Source organism: Phascolarctos cinereus, unplaced genomic scaffold, assembly GCF_003287225.1.
Source record: "Phascolarctos cinereus isolate Bilbo 61053 unplaced genomic scaffold, phaCin_HiC Scaffold_5;HRSCAF=322, whole genome shotgun sequence".
Classification (NCBI taxonomy): domain Eukaryota; kingdom Metazoa; phylum Chordata; class Mammalia; order Diprotodontia; family Phascolarctidae; genus Phascolarctos; species Phascolarctos cinereus.
In genome coordinates, this window is record NW_027555958.1 from 417,806,829 (window position 1) to 417,823,154 (window position 16,326).

The 16,326-nt window shown below is 40.4% G+C and overlaps 1 long non-coding RNA gene across 1 annotated transcript; it reads right to left on the reverse strand.

Annotated features, from left to right (window-relative positions):
- Nucleotides 1-5,342: 5,342 nt before the first annotated feature.
- On the reverse strand, nucleotides 5,343-9,673 carry LOC144457833 (uncharacterized). The gene is made up of 2 exons (XR_013487369.1): nucleotides 9,585-9,673; nucleotides 5,343-5,757 (listed from the first exon to the last, which is right to left on the reverse strand). It is a non-coding gene; the product is annotated as an uncharacterized LOC144457833 (long non-coding RNA).
- Nucleotides 9,674-16,326: the final 6,653 nt, after the last annotated feature.

Genomic DNA, 16,326 nt, shown 5'->3' on the forward strand with positions numbered 1-16,326 from the left:
CCCAGCTCATTGCCCACTAGGGCAGCTCACCTTAGGATACTCTTGATGTGTGCCTCTTGTAATAAGGCAGAGGGAGAAACATAAAGAAGAGAAAGAAAGGGAGAAGGAGAGGGAGAGAGGAATAAGACAGTATAGGCGAAGGAAAAATGATACAATAGTTATAGAGATACTGAAAGCAGAACAGTTGACTCTTCTCTCCTTGATTATCAAAGATGGTGAGAATTATTTTCAATAAAACCCTTGAACCTCACAATCTCAAAGAAATTTGTGATAAATCTCTGTGTCCCCAGCTCATCATACAGTGCCTGGCACATAATAGGTGCTTAATAACTGTTTATTGGCTGATTCTTTAAAATGAATACATAGGGGCAGCTAGGTGGTAGAGTACCTGGAGTCAGGAGGACCTGAGTTCAAATCCAGTCTCAGACACTTAGTAGCTGTATGACCCTGGGCAAGTCACTTAATCCTGATTGTCCTGATTGTGTATGCATGTATACACACACACACACACACACATAAATGAATACACAAGATAGATAAGAAGATGACAAGATAGAAATGCCAACCAAGATAAAAGCACACTAAATCATATCAGAGAACCTAAGTCCTTAATGTTCCCATTCACCTTCTTTAACCAAAAACCATCCCACACATTGGGAAAAGCCAGCACAAGCCACCTCATAGGCTTATGTTTCAGTCTCTCTTGGGTGGTCTCTGCTTGATTCCCCTACCTCTGTGACTCAATCTGAACCCTGTCTGCCACCCCTAATCCCATAAGTAAAAGAAAAAATGGATTCTATACAATCATGTGAAGAAAAGAAACACAACTATGGGGCAGGGTAGAAGTTTTGACAGTGAACAGCTGGTTAGAAGAGGCTTCTATGCCCAACGGAAAGGGGACTGCTACCAAGCTGAGTTCAGTTCTTTCGTCACAGATGTACTCTGAATACGGACTGAGGCCCAGAGAATTCTCAGCTTGAAGCTGAGGACTCCCAACCTCATGAATCTGTGTTATGCTATAGCAGTGGAACAAAGACGGAGCCAAAGAATAAAGTGGAAAGTCAAAGACAAGATACCAGGAATATGAAAAAAAGGCTGAAAATCCAAAAAAAGAAAGGCTGAGTACCAGCTCATCTCACCAGCAGATAAACTAACACTGAGACTCATACAGAAGAAAAATGAGTGAAAGTTTAAAAAAACAATCATAATGCAATAGAGTATTATACCATGAAGAAAAATGAACCAAAACCAAGAATTCTGTTAAATTTCTAAGGCATTATGGAATAAGAGTAGGAAATTCCAGAATGGTTCCAAAGAGAAATAATCCATTTAAAGGAAGATATCAGAATGGCAATTGCATTGGAATTCAGAATTCTCAAAGCAGAAATAATGAAGATAAAAAAAAAAGAGTAAGCAACTTAGGATATACAATGGAGAATCTTTCTAACATAGTTGGGACTCATATTTGAAATCAAAAAATACATCAGGCCGGGGGGGGGGTAGCAGAAGATAAATAAGAGATAAAACAGGAAGATGGCAGAGTACTGGCTGGGACTCAGCTGAACTCTCCCAAAATTCCCCTCCAAATAACTTAAAAATAATGCCTCAAATGACATGTTAAAGCATCAGAGCCAGCAAAAAGTCAGTGAGACATTTTTCCAGCCTAAGATAACTCAGGAGATCAGCAGCAGAAGTTTGTGACACCAGGCTGTGTGAAGGCCTGCAGTGTATGAAGAAAAAAGAAAAAAAAAGAAAGTGATAAAATTACACTTCTATTTGCACATAGAGTTCATCAGTTTTTTCTCCAGAGGTGGGGAGCATTTTTTCATCATGAGTCCTTTGGAGTTGTCTTGGATCATGGTATTGATCAGAGTAGCCAGATCTTTCACAGTTTATCATCATAACAACATCACTATTACTATGCACAGTGATCCTCTAACTTCATTTTGTATCAGTTCATCTAGGTCTTGCCATGTTTTTTTCTGAAACAACTGCCCTCATCATTTCTTATACCATAACAGTATTCCATCACAATCATGCCACAACTTGTTCAGTCATTCCCCAACTGATGAGCATCCCCTTGATTTCCAATTCTTTGCCATCACAAAAAAAAAAGCTGCTATATTTTTGCATAAATAGTACAAAAGGTACAAAAAGTACTGTATTTTCCCCTTTTCTTTAATCTCTTTGGGATAAAGACTTAATAGTGGTATTGTTGGGTCAAAGGGTATGCACAGTTTTAGAGCCCTTTGGGGTATAGTTCCAAATTATTCTCCAGAATGTTTGGACTAGTTCCCAACTCCACCACTATTAGTGTCCCATTTTTTCCACATTCCCTCCAGCATTTGTCATTTTCCTTTTCCTTCATCTTAGCCAATTTGATGGGTATGAAGTGGTACATCAGAGTTAATTTGCATTTCTCTAATCAGTAGTGACTCAGAGTATTTTTTCATGTGACTGTTGACAACTTTGATTTTTGCTTCCGAACTGCCTGTTCATATCCTTTGACGATTTAGCTCTTATTTTTATAAAACTGGCTCAGTTCACTTTATATTTGAGAAATGAGGCCTTTATCATAGAAACCCACTGTAATTTTCCCCTCAGTTTCCTGTCTTCCTTCTAATTATGGTGCATTAGTTTTGGGGGGGGTTTGTGTGTGTGTGTGTGTGTGTGTGTGTGTGTGTGTGTGCTCAAAAGTTTTTTACTTTTATGTAATCAAAATTATTTATTTTACTTCCTGTGATATTCTCTATTTTCTGTTTGGCCATAAATTTTCCTTTATCCACAGATTGGACAGGTAAATTTTTCTATGCTTCCCTAATTTTCACTCCTTATGTCTAAATCATTTATCCATTTTGACCATCTTGGTATACAGTGTGAGATGTTGGTCTATGCCTAGTTTTTGCCAAATTCCTTTCCAATTTTTCCAGCAATTTTTGTCAAATGTTGCATTCTTACCCCAAAAGCTTGGATCTTTAGGTTTATCAAACACTAGATTACTATCATCACTACTGTGTATTGTGAATCTAATCTATTCTACTGATCTACCACTCTTTTTCTTAGCCAGTACCAGATTGTTTTGATGATTATTGCTTTGAAATATAGTTCGAAATCTGGAACTGCTAGGCCCCCTTCATTCACTTTTTTTTTTCATTGATTCCCTTCTTGACCTTTTGTTCTTTCAGATGAATTTTGTTACTATCTTTTTTTCTAGCTCCATAAAACAATTCTTTGGTAGCTTGATGGGTATGGCACTGAATAAGTAAACCAATATAGGTAGGACTATCATTTTTATTGCACTGGCTCAGTCTATTCATAAGCAATGAATATTTCACCAATTGTTTAAACCTGTCTTTATTTATGAATAAAGTACCTTGTAACTGTGTTCATATAATCCTTGGGTTTGTCTTCATAGGTAGTCTCCTGAGTATTTTATATTGTTTGTAGTCTTTTAAATGGAATCTATCTTTTTATCTCTTTCTGCTGAACTTTGTAGGTAATATATAGAAATGCCAATGATTTACGTGGGTTTATTTTATAAACCTGCAACTTTGCAGAAGCTGATAATTGTTTCATCTTGTTTTTGATTCTCTAGGGTTCTCTAAGTAGATCATCCTATCATTTGCAAAGAGTGATAGTTTTGTTTCCTCATTTCCTTTTTTATTCCTTCAATTACTATTTCTTGTCTTCTTATAGCTAGCATTTCTAGTACAATATTGAATAACAGTGGTGATAATGGACATCCTTCCTTCACTCTTAATCTTACTGAGAAGGATTCAAGTTTATCCCTTTTAGAGATGATGTTTGCTTTTGGTTTTAGATAGACTCATTATTTTGAGAAAGGCTCCATTGATCCCTATGCTTTCTAATAGGAATGGGTATTGTATTTTGTCTTTTTAATAGGAATGGGTATGTATTTTATCAAAGGCTTTTTCTGCACTTATTGATACAAAAAAAAGAAGAAAATGTGAAATATCTCATAGGAAAAAACAAATAACCTGGAAAATAGATCAAGGAGAGATAATTTAATAATTGTTGGATTATCTGAAAGCCACGATCAAATAAGGAGCCTAGGCATCATATTTTAAGAAATTGTCAAGGAAAACTGCCCAAATATCCTAGAACCAGAGAGTTAAATAGAAATGGGCTGGTTCAATATTAGGAATACTATCACCATAATTGACCATAGCAATAACAACAACAAAAATCCACCCATCACCTACTGAAAGAAATCCCAAAATGAAAACTCCCAGGAATGTTACAGCCAAATTCCAGAGCTCCCAGGTCAAAAAAAAAAAAAAACTTCAACCAGCCAGAAAGAAATCATTCAAATACTGTGAAACCACAGTCAAGATCAGACAAAATCTAGCAGCTTAAAGGGTGGAGAGCTTAGGATATGAATCTTGGGAGAGCTCAGCTGAGTGCTTTCTTTACACTCCACCATCTTGGCTCTACCCCCCAGAAGTCCTCTTATTAAACTTGGATGTCTCCCTGTATACTGGCTGCTTCCCAGATACCTACAAAAATGCCATTTCTCTTTCATCCTTAAAAAGACCCTCACTTGATCAAATCATCCCCACCAACTAGCATTCCATATTTCTTCACTCCGTGTTGACTAAGTTCCTTGAAGAAGACATGTATACTTGGTACCTCTACTTTCTGTCACTTCTTCTAAACCCTTTGCAATTTGGCTTTTGAGCTCATCATTCAACTTAAACTGTCCTTTGAAGAGCCACCAATGATCTCTTAGCTAATCTAGTGGCTTTTTTATTCTCCGTCCTTCTTGACCCTCTGCATCATTGGATACATTTGGTCATCTTCTCTTGGATACTTCCTCCTCTGAGTTTTTGTAATACTACTCTCTTCTTGTTCTCTTTCTGGATGTCTGACTGATCCTCTTCAGCCTTCTCTGCTATTTTTCTATCCATGTCACATTCACTAAATATTGGTGTCTACCATGGTCCTGAGCATTCTTCTCTTCTGCCTATCCAATTACCATCTCAAGCATATGATGATCTATCTATCTATCGATCGATCGATCTCAAGATCTATATATTCAGTCTTAGTCTCATTCCTGAGCTATAGTTGCATATTACCAATTTCCTTCTATATTACTGTATGTCCAATAGGCTCACAACCTTGGGGTCATATTCAGCTTCTCATTCTCACTCACCTCACATATTCACTCTGTTGCCAAATCTTATCTTTTTTTTTTTTACATTCAGAACATCTTTCACATATGTGTGTGTGTGTGCGCGTGTGTATGCTTTTTCATTGGTCAATAACCTTTGATCCCCAGTGTTTAGCATAACACCTGACACATAGTAAGTACTTAACAAATGTTTGTTGACTTGGGTTTCCTTTTCAACTTTTAATAAGATTATCTGGAATTTATTTAGCATTTCAGGTTTTACAAGGCACTCTGCATACGTGATCTCATTTAAGCCTGACAACAGTCCTGTGTGACAGATACTATAGGCATTATCATGCCCATTTTACAGATGAGAAAACTGAAGCTCAGAGAAGCTAAATTGACTTTGCCACAGTCATATGGCTGGTGAGTGTCAGAGGCGAAATTTGAACTCAGGTCTTCCTGTCTTCTGTTTCCGTATTCTTTGTACTACTTGATGCCTCTCAATGAATATTACACAAATTAGTTGAGATTTGATATAAACAGTGAGCATATTATATACTCATTGCCCATTTAGTCCTCTCTTCTCCCAGCAGCCAGTTGGAGATCTTAGAATTTGATGTACACTGGGAAAAAAAGAAAAACATGGAAAAACTAAATAATTGATGGTTTCACATAGTAATAGGTGGGAATGGGGTGTGCGCGCACGCGTGCATGTGTGTGCGTGTGTGTGTGTGTGTGTGTGTGTGTGTGTGTGTGTGTGTGTGTGTTGGAGTGTACTCTAAAACTAATGGGAATGGAATGAGGGTGGGAAGGTCATGAGGGACCCATTAAGCCTGCCTAATGCTCACAGGTGCCTCATTACCACTGATTTATATTTTGCTAACTTAGAAAATGTCTTTACCTATGCAACCCAATCCCTAATTCATAAGACTACAGAGCCTTTCACTCTCTATCTGATTTAAACTTGTAACATGATTTAAGCCCTGTTATGGATAGACTGCCCACGGCAAGGATTTGAAGCAAAAGTCTGGTTTGCCGACTTTTACAAAGCGTTCTTCCCTCTTCCCAAACTCCTTTACCCCTTGTCACTTCTCTGGTTACTAAATCTTTTCCAACCTGTCTGGAGAAGGGCAGGGCCAAGGCATAAATCAGGATATGCCTCCCTCATCTTCAAAAGAACACGTGCCCAGATAATTGGGCATGCTGGAAGCATAAAATGGGCTTGAGAGTGGGCAAATTGGGGAAGACGCTCAACCAAGCATGTGTTTTCTATTATGCCAAAAGAAAGTCAACCTTGCAAGAAATGATTTTGTGGGCACATGATATTATAGCTTTGGAAAAGCTGCTCAAAGAATCTGGAGACACTCCAGGTTTTGATGAGAAGGGATCAATCAGGATCCCTCAGATCTGATTTCTGATGCTGGTGTGTGCAGTGAAAAGTTGCTGGTGCAATGAGACACGAGTCCGAGCTTGGAAGATGCGCCAGTGAAGACCTGGTTAGATTTCTGGTACTCTGCACATCTTCTTCAATTTCTGAACTCCACTGCCTCCTCTTAGTCTTGAAGAGTGAACATGATCAGAGACAACACTGGAACAAACAAATAGAGCCTCAGCCTCAGAACAGAAGCAACAAAGCTGTCTTAGCGGTTGTGGGTTTTGTTTTATCTCCTAAGCTGATGTTAGTTTAAAATTTCTGCATGTTTGGCCACAGGATTGAAGTAGGAAATGGCTTGTGAATGATCACCAAGAGCAAAATGAGTACATTTACTTTCAAATTGATGTGATCATAAGGGCAATCAATTTAGAGCTGGAAAAAAAAAAAAGCCAAGCTCATTTAGTTTATCCCCTTCATTTCTGCAAATGAGGAAACTGTGTCCCAGAGAAGTAAAATGACTTGCCCCAAGATCAGAGAGGTGATAGGAGGGAGAGAGGGGATTTGAACACACGTACTCTTCCTCCAACTCTGGCACTCTTTTATGAACCAGGCTTCCTCGCTGATATTCAGAGGGCAGTTGAACATTTTGCAAAGGACTCTGTATGTATTGTCTCCTACTCTATATGGCAGGTGCTACAGGTACCATTCTATTTCTTTTTTCCCTTTTGCAGATGAAGAAGCCAAGGCTCAGAGAAGGTACATGTCCTGGTACACCCAGCTAATAGTGTAGAAGAGGTGATTGGAACCCAGGTCACCTGTCTCCAAAGCTCTTTCCATAATGCCTTGGGGCCTCTAGAATAAAAATCTGGATTTGGAATCAGAGGCCTTAGGTTCAGTACTGCCTCTGCTATGAATATGGTAGAATCTAAAGTCTTTGACTGTCTCCCTTTTGTATCTTTAGGACCAATACTTAGCACAGTACATGGTACATGCTGTTGTTCAATCATTCAGTCACTTTCGACTCTTCATCACCGCATGGACCATACTATCCATGGGGTTTTCTTGGCAAAGATACAGGAGTGGTTTGCCATTTCCTTCTCCAGTGGGTCAAGGCAAACTGGGGTTAAGTGACTTGCCGAGGGTCACATAGTTAGTAAGTATCTGAGGCTGGATTTAAACTCAGGTCTTCCTGACTTCAGGCCCTACGCCCTACCCACTGAGCCATCTTGCTCATAGTACATAGCAGCCCTTTAACAAATGTTAGCTGATTGATGGATTGGTTGTGTGACTTTGAGTGAGTCACTTTCCTGCTGTGTACCTCAGTTATCTTCTCCATAAAAGGAGAGGGTTTGGATGACATCTGGGCAATGAGTTCCTTCCCGATGCCACATTTTCTGGAGGACACTAATAAGCTGGACAGCATCCAGGATGATAAAGGCTAGAACAGGGGTGGGGAACCTGGGGCCTTGAGGCACATGTGGCCTTCTAGATCCTTGGGGGCAGCCTGTTGACTGAGTCCAAGTTTTATAGAACAAGTCCTTTTATTAAGGGGATTTGTTCTGGGAAGTTTGGATTCAGTCAAAGGGCCAAGCTTGAGGACCTAGAGGGCCACATGTGGCCTTGAAGCCAAAGATTTCCCCCCATCCCCAACCTGGGCTAGAGAATTAAGTGCTTAATCAGTCAAGGAAGGACAAGTACAGATCTCCACCATCTCTGATTTAATAGATAATCTTGGAGAGCTGTCTGAAGCTTAGGGGAAAGAAATAACTCATACATGGCCCCAGAGGTTGTATCAGAGACTTGACTCCAAGCTCAGCATCCTATTCACTGTGCCACACCACTTCTCAGAGATGGGATCATAGGTTTAACACTGAAAGGGACCTTCGCGGTCATCTAATCTATCCCTCTCATTTGACAAAAAAAGGAAACTGAGGCCTGAGTAAGTGAAGTGACTTGCCCAAGATTGCTCGGTGCTAAGTCCAGGACTCAAAATCCAGTTCTCCAACTCCAAATCCAGCACTCTACGCTCAGTGCATCACACTGCCTCCTATGGTGGAAGTCATATTTTGGAAGGCTTTGAATGCCACACTCAGCTTTGTGGAATTTATCTTGTTGTCAGTGGGCAGTCACTTGAACCGGTTGGGGCAATGTAGGCAAAGCAATGTAAAATACAGTTCTGTTGACAAATTACCAAATAACTTCATTTTTTTCAAATCTTTTAAGATCAGCATAGGCTCTGTGGGATTCTTTGGAGGTGAAAGGTGCCCATTCCGGCCTAACACCTTTTTATTTAACCAATTCACTGCCATGAATATTGTAAGCCTAGTGTCATGGAAAGAGTAATGACTTAGGTACCTGGGTTTGAGCTCCAGCTGTGTCCTTATACCTACTTAACTTTTCTGGGCCTCAGTTTCCAAATCTGTAAAATGAAGGAGTTGGACTAGTTGATCTCTGAGTTCTTCCAGTTCTTTCTGTGATTTTACAACCTCACTCCTCCAGTCCAATGTTCCTTCCATTGTGAGACACGGTGGGGTTCTATGGGGCTGAGTTTGCTGACCAACCCCCTCGGGCTTTTGCAAGTATGCCATCAACACTGAGATGTCGAGGCTGTGACTATGGTGCACATTTCTGTGGGGAATTTACGGTTTACAAAGTGCTGTCCTCACAGCAACTCAGTGAAATAGGGAGCACGAGTATCATTCGTCACCATTTTGCAGAAAAAGAAATTGAAGCATTGAGATATGACAAGACCAATTCAGGTTCAACAGTTGGTGAGTAACAGAGCTCAGGTCCCCTGACTTCAAGATCAGGGCTCTCCCATCTGCACATCAAAAGAGGGCTGAATTTGGAGGCGTCCCCCAAAAGGGACCCGAGTTCAAGGCTCTGCTATATATTACCTGTGTAACATTGGAAAATCTCTGGACCTCACTTTCCTAATCTGTAAAATGAAAAAGTGTCTCGACTATGATCTTATAACCACTATCCTTGTTTCCTTAAGAAGTAAGAAAAAGGGAGCCTTGAGGATGGCTGGTGGTCTTTCTTGAGCTTCATTCTTCTCTCCAGTTTGCCACTTACCTCACTCTCTGGCTGAGACCAGAGGGACTCCCCCAAGCCTCCACCCAGTTGAGTGTAGGACTTTTCATTCCATCCCCCTCTGGTTTAACTTTCACTTAAAAAAAGAAAGATTGGTAATTATAATGTAAACAAGTTAATTTACTCTCCATTCTAGCCCTTAGGCCAGGTCTACTTGCCATACTTTTTGAGTTGGGGAAACTACTTCCTTCTGCCTGAATTAGTTAGGTAATTGGCCTAGGTTTGGCTGTGCAGACCTGGCCCAAGGTGCATTCAAAGCAGGGTTAGAAGGGAATTCATTATATACTCCCTGAAGAAATAACAGTCAGCAAATAACAAGTGGGAAATCAGCCTTGATGGCTGACTTTGCCTAGGGTTTAATTTCTTTGGAGACCTAGGCTCCAACTTATACTTGTCTGGATAGCCCCAGGACATGCTGGAGCCTGCCCAAGGAGGTCCTGGGACCTGAATTTTCACACCATGAACCTGGTAACAGTTTTGACTTCAATGCTTTGAAAAGGAGGTGATTTCAATTGCCTCGTTTCCTTTCAGGGGAAAATGCTTTCTTTGCACCTAAACTCTCTTCCGGTGCTTTTGAGTGACAGGCATATTGTTATGATTATGACTGGACTTCGTGACTCCTGCAGGGCTATCATTTAAAACTGCCTGAGACTGGCACCAATCAAAATATTCATCAACTGAAACTATGTCAGCTAAAATGGAAAAGCCACAATTGTAGTGTTTTATATCATGTCAGGAATACAAGAACACGCAGTGCAAAACAAGTTAACCCTTTCTCTGCCTACAGGAGATGCAAGAAACAGTGTATTTGTGAATGTGACTAGATTTCACCAAAAGAAAAATCTTCTTTCAAACACACAACATGTATCGGCCTGGTTGTTATCATAGGTGGATGCCCATGAGGCAGAGAAGCTATTTGGCTCTCATTTAACTGAGGAGAGACGGAAGAAAGGAAGGAAAGAAGAGAGCAAAGAAGGAAGGAAGGAAAGGAAGAAAAGAAAGAAGGAAGGAAGGAAAGAAAGAAGGAAGGAAAGAAAGAAGGAAGGAAGGAAGAAAAGAAGGAAATATTTATTAAGCACTTTTACAAATGTCATGCCATTGAATCTTCACAACAACTCTGGGAGGTAGTGCAAAACAAGTTAACCCTGGGAAGTAGGTACTATCATTATCGTCATAATTTTGTAGTTGAGAAAATTGAGGCAGACAAGTTCAATGACTTGCCCAGGGTCACACAGATAGCATGTATATGAAGCTGGATTTGAATTTAGGTCTTCCCAATTCTAAGCTCAACACTCTATCCACTGTGCCACCTAGTTACTTTAGAATGAGATGAAAAGTCTTGTCCATGAGAGCCTACTCTGTGCTGAGCAAGGTGTTAGGTACTATTCGATGTTTTTGGAGTGAGTAGAAAGAGCATAGAAAAAATGGAAGAATTGGTCCCTGTCCTCTGAAAGCTGCCAAGATAACTGAGGCAGTAGGACATTGTCCCTGCCACTACCAGCAAAAAGAAAACTTTTCTAGACTTGTCAAACACATGCAAATTAATATAGTATAAACTCAGCACATTAAAGTTCTCCTGATAGGATGCTCCATAGAGAAATGAACGGTCAAACAAGTGAGAGCAAGCATGGACGTCTTCTGGGGGGAGCCAGTACTAGAAACTAGGTCTATGAAGCCAAGTGTCTAACGGATGGAGCCCCAAGCCTGGACTCTGGAAGACTTGGCTGAGTCCAAAGGTCAACCTTGAACACTTAGTAGCAGTGATCTGGGCTGATCCTGGTTGTATGGAGAGAAGACATAAAACCCCATAACTGGGAAGAGGGAAGGCAAAGACAGGGGAGGTCAAGGATGAAAAAGACAAGCCTTCTACATAATTTTGCTTAGGGTCTGTCCTGTACTGAGCTCTGCTTGTTAAGTGGGGAAAAGGGGGTTAAGGCTGGAAGTACAGCAGCCCCTCAACAAAGGCCAGACCCCAATACTGCTCAGCACGCAAGCACTGACCTGTTCTGTTTTCAACCTAAGCTGCTTCACTCGACTTCAGGCAGCGTGGTGGCCCTCTTCAACCCTCAGGAATCACTGTTTTGGTGATGCTAGACCTGCTTCAGCTCACAACTCTCAAACACAAGGGATCTAACAGCTGCGGCCTTCCTAACGACAAGGACTACGGATGTGTGCCACCAGTGTGCACAACCTAAAAAAAAATGTAAAAAGAAGATAAAGGCGGGGAAAGGACTATAAATAGCATAGCTCCTGTCCTCAAGGGAGCTAATGCTTTTAAACTATGAAAACAGCTAATACTTTTATAACATCTTGCAGCTTACAAAAATACTTCACAACAATCCTGTGAAGCAGGTAGTAAAATATAATTATCTCATCTTACAGATGAGTAAACTGAGTGTTACAGGATTTCTCTTTCTCCCTTTCTTCAAGTAGATGTAGATCTCTCCCACCCTGAACCTCTCAGGCCACCATGGCTGACTTCTCCTACGCATTCTCCTATTGTTTCCTAACCCCTGAAAGAATCAACCCTTTGAGGGGAGAGGTTGTATCTTTTGTATCTTTGCCCCTCTAGAACCTAGAGCAGTCCCTAGTGAGCACTTAATGAAAACTTACTGACTTGAAATCATTGTTACTTATATCATTTCTCATGACCCTACCAGAATGTAAACTCCTAGAGGGCAGGTACTGTTGTTATTTAAAAAAACCAAACCAAACCATTATGCATCTCCAGCACTTAGCATGATGTCTTCATAAATGCTGAAAGAAATAAATTAAATGACCTTCCCGGGATCCCTCACTAAGTGTCTGAGACATGAGTTACAACCCAGGACTTCTTGATTCTAAGGCCAGCTCTATCCACTGCACCATACTGCCTTCAAAGATAGCAAATATAAGAGAGAAACAGATGACACAGTGTTCAAAAGGGATGCTGGGGATGGTGCTCAAACTTCCTGTTAGAATCCCTGGGGCCTTGTCCTACAATTTGAAGGCAATACTAGTTCACCTGATCTGACAAGGGGAAAGATGCCTTGCAAGGGAAGGGGGATGTCAGCTAGGTGGCTCAGTGGACAGAGCTCTGGAGTCAGGAAGACCTGAGTTCAAATGTGGCCTCAGACACTTATTAGCTGTGTTACCTTGGGCGAGTCACTTAACTCCAATTTGTCTAAAAAAAAAAAAGATAGTGTGGGGTTCAGCTGGTAACAAACATGCGAACCTATCCTTATATCCTCCCTGCCCCCTCATCCCCAGTATGATGGTTGGGGGAGGACCTATTCTGAGCACTGAGGTCAGAGGGCCTGGGTTCAAATTCCTCCTTTGCACTAGATACTTACAAGTCCTTGGACAAGTCACCTAAACGCTCTGGGGCCTCAGTTTCCTCATCTGAAAAATGAAAGGCTTGGACAAGATGACCTGTAAGGTCCCTTCTAATTCAAAAATGGGTGATGCTGGAGCAAATTTAATACTAGGAGCATCAGTATGAACACCAAAGTCACTCATCCTTTCATTCTGAAAGACTGGCAAGATAAATAAGAAGAAAGATTAAAAATAAAGAAGTTGCAGTCTCGTTACCCAATTTCTTGAATTGTCTTTAGTTTTGAGTACTAGGTTCCAAGCAGCTTTGTGATTCTGCCAGATTGTAAGCGGCTGTGAATTTGTTATGGGTTTCAAGTCTTTCTACTGTTAGGTTTTTATCTGGTTCAAAAAAATGAGGAAAAAAAAATCCCCTGACACAAGGTTCAGATTGCACTAAAGACTCTGGGGCTAATACTGACGGACTGAGAAGACCGATCAGGGCTGATGGCCACTACCCTGGCCCTGGCAACGCTGCCCCTGGCTGTTTTGTTTTGTTCATGGGATGGCAGGGTACCTCCCCTTTGTTGATCGTTCTCTCTTCCAACAATGGTGAGATTATATATTGCAGGGTCGTTATTTCATTTTTCTTCTGAATTTTTGGCCTAGTGCTATTCCCTTGAGGTATGCTATAATCTCTGAAAAATGTGCTCCCTGTCACGAATTAGTGTTTAATTATGGCTCTCTTTGAGTTGAAGCTTTGGCTCCAACAATGAGACAGGCTCAAAGAGCCCTCTCTCATGGGATCCCTGCCCAGGCCTCCATGTTGAGTCCATTCTTGGCTTCACTGATATGTTTTAGGTATTCTTATTATCCTATTGACAGGAAGTAACAGTCAGGCAGTGAGGTGGCACAGGAAATAGAAGGTTGGATTCGGAGAAGGGAAGATAACTCTGGACAGGTCATTTAACTTCTGTGAGGCTCAGTTTCCTCATCTGTAAAATGGGGACAATATTAGCACCTACTTCACAGGGTGCTTGTGATGCTCAGATAGCTTATGTAAGTACTTTATAAATCTTAAAGTATTATATAGGTGCCAGCTATTTTTAATTACTATTTGCCATCCCTTAATTGATGCTGCTTCAGTAAGGCATGCCCTACGACATGATTTTTTTTTTAAATAGTGGTGACAGGTTTAACAGAATCTCAGAATTTGACGGGACCTCAGTGTTCACACAGTCCAACCTACAACTGAAAGAATTCCTTTAATAACATATTGGACAACCAGCCATCCAGCCTTTGCTGGATATATTAATGTGATAGCTGACATCTATATAATGATTTATATAAACACTTGCTAGCTGTGTGACCCTGGGCAAGTCACTTAACCCTGTTTGCCTCAGTTTCCTGATCTGTAAAATAAGCTGGAGAAGGAAATGGCAAACCACCCCAGTATCTTTGTCAAGAAAACCCCAAATGGGGTCACAAAGAGCTAGACATGAGTGAAAAACGCCTGAACAGTATGATTTAAGATTTACAGAGTATTTGCCCATATGTAGCCCTGGATTGCTGAGACCCAAGATCACAGAAACTTTGGCTGACCTCCTTAGGATCACAAAGACAGGATGACTGTCTTAGGATCAGAGACACTTTGGAGGACTTTTTTTTTTTTCCAGGACAATCCCAAGAGCCCTAGGTTGTTGGAAGGTTGAATTTATGTTTTAGTTCTGGTGTTTTCTGAGGAAGAGATTTTTGGAGTGACAGACAGAAAAGGAGGTGCATTGAGAGGAAGACCAGAGCAGATGAGCACCTGGACAAAAAGAGTGAGGGGAGAGAAGACAAGCTCATGGTGAGAGTGGACTTGAGCTGAGATCCATTGTGGTGATTGACAAGAGGAATTCAAGTTAGCAGCTCTTAGCTGTGAGCCCCCGGGCAGCCTTCTCTATGTTATTTAAATGTCTGTCACAATATATCATTAATAATGCTAATAAATTACATGGCCATTAAGAATAATTATCTAAGACTATAAATTCTGATTCTGAGATTGAGTGGGGGGGGGTGCTAGCCTAGGGAAGAAGAGATTTCCTAGGTTTACTCAGAAATGGAGCCTCAGTCCATAAGAAAGTGTTTTGGTAATTTTAGTAATACCCGATTTTATTCCAGAGCATACCCACTAGACTACTTTTGAACCCTGAGAGATAAAGAATTAATGAGATAAGTAGTGCTGAGTATAGTTAGTGTTATTGTATACACACAGAGGCTTAAACATACATTATCAACTCAGCACAATTCTATATGGAAGGTATTAGAATACCAGTCTCAATTTTCCAGATGAAATTGATCCAGTCACTTTCTTACATTTTGACCAGTGATGGCCCTGATCTTTGCACTTTTCTCATCTCCCATAATCCATAAAAAAAAGTTACATCCCACCTCGTATTTTCCTGCAGTTGCTTTATGTTTTCTTTGTCCCAGAGAGACTTTTAAAAAAGTTTATTTTATTCTGAATTTAAGAAATAAAACAAGCATTTCCATAACATAAAATAGAATAGAAAAAAGATGATTGCACATGAAATTGCAAATTTATTATGTACAATTTGCTATTCCTTTTAAATATATAATAAAGTTATTATGTAACTAGACTTTTTTTTTTTAAAGACAGGGACCACATCATATACTTTATAATAATGGATACAGTGCTGGATGTGGACTTAGCAAGGCCCCTTTGATCTTGGATGAGTCAACTTATTTTATTTTTTTTAAATTTTATTTTTAGGCAATTGGAGTTAAGTGACTTGCCAAGGGTCACACAGCTAGTAAGTGTTACGAGTCAACTTATTTCAAGCCTCGGTTTCTGCATGTATAAAATGGGAACAATAACTATGGTACCTACTTCACAGGCCTGTGGAAAATCAAATGAGAATGCTTGTAAAGTGCACTGAAAATCATAAAGTACTATGTTGGCTATTATTATCACTAACAGTGTCCAGCATAGTTCTGGACACACAGCAGATGTTGGGTAAATTCCTGTTGAACTTGTAAGACTGTTAGTTGGCATTATAAGCTGGTTTGCCAACAGGAAGGTAAAGGCAGACTTGGTCTGCATGAAATACCTGGATTGAACAAAGGCGTAAGTCTAGTCCAGGGTAGTTCTATAGTGTTGAAAACAGGCATAATTGACTCTAGTCTAAACTCACAACTCAATCCATCTTCTCCGGCATGGGATACCAGGTCATATCTAGCAGAGACTTTTTTTTTATCTTTTTAACATATCAATTTGCCCAGAAATACAGACTGCGAGCTCTATTTATGAAGGTCACAAGGAATGAGTTTAGGTTGCAACTCGAATCTGACTTGTGCCAACGAAATGGAATAGGAAATCCCTGAACCTGAGAATACTGTTTTGCAAAATTTAAAAAGAAAATGAGGTGGG